This window comes from Schistocerca cancellata, chromosome 3 (genome assembly GCF_023864275.1).
Source record: "Schistocerca cancellata isolate TAMUIC-IGC-003103 chromosome 3, iqSchCanc2.1, whole genome shotgun sequence".
In the NCBI taxonomy this organism is placed as follows: Eukaryota; Metazoa; Arthropoda; class Insecta; order Orthoptera; family Acrididae; genus Schistocerca; species Schistocerca cancellata.
This window is the reverse complement of record NC_064628.1, coordinates 431,471,540-431,472,127: the sequence shown is the minus strand read 5'-3', so window position 1 is coordinate 431,472,127 and position 588 is coordinate 431,471,540.

Genomic DNA, 588 nt, shown 5'->3' with positions numbered 1-588 from the left:
TCAATAGGGGTAAGATAGATACTGCCTACAGGAAAATTAAAGAGACCTTTGGAGATAAGAGAACCACATGTATGAACATCAAGAGCTCAGATGGAAACCCAGTTCTAAGCAAAGAAGGGAAGGCAGAAAGGTGGAAGGAGTATATAGAGGGTCTATACAAGGGTGATGTACTTGAGGATAATATTATGGAAATGGAAGAGGATGTAGATGAAGATGAAATGGGAGATACAAAACTGTGTGAAGAGTTTGACAGAGCACTGAAAGACCTGAGTCGAAACAAGGCCCCTGGAGTAGACAACATTCCATTGGAACTACTGACGACCTTGGGAGAGCCAGTCCTGACAAAACTCTACCATCTGGTGAGCAAGATGTATGAAACAGGCGAAATACCCTCAGACTACAAGAAGAATATAATAATTCCAATCCCAAAGAAAGCAGGTGTTGACAGATGTGAAAATTACCGAACAATCAGTTTAATAAGCCACAACTGCAAAATACTAACACGAATTCTTTACAGACGAATGGAAAAACTAGTAGAAGCCGACCTCGGGGAAGATCAGTTTGGATTCCGTAGAAATACTGGAACAC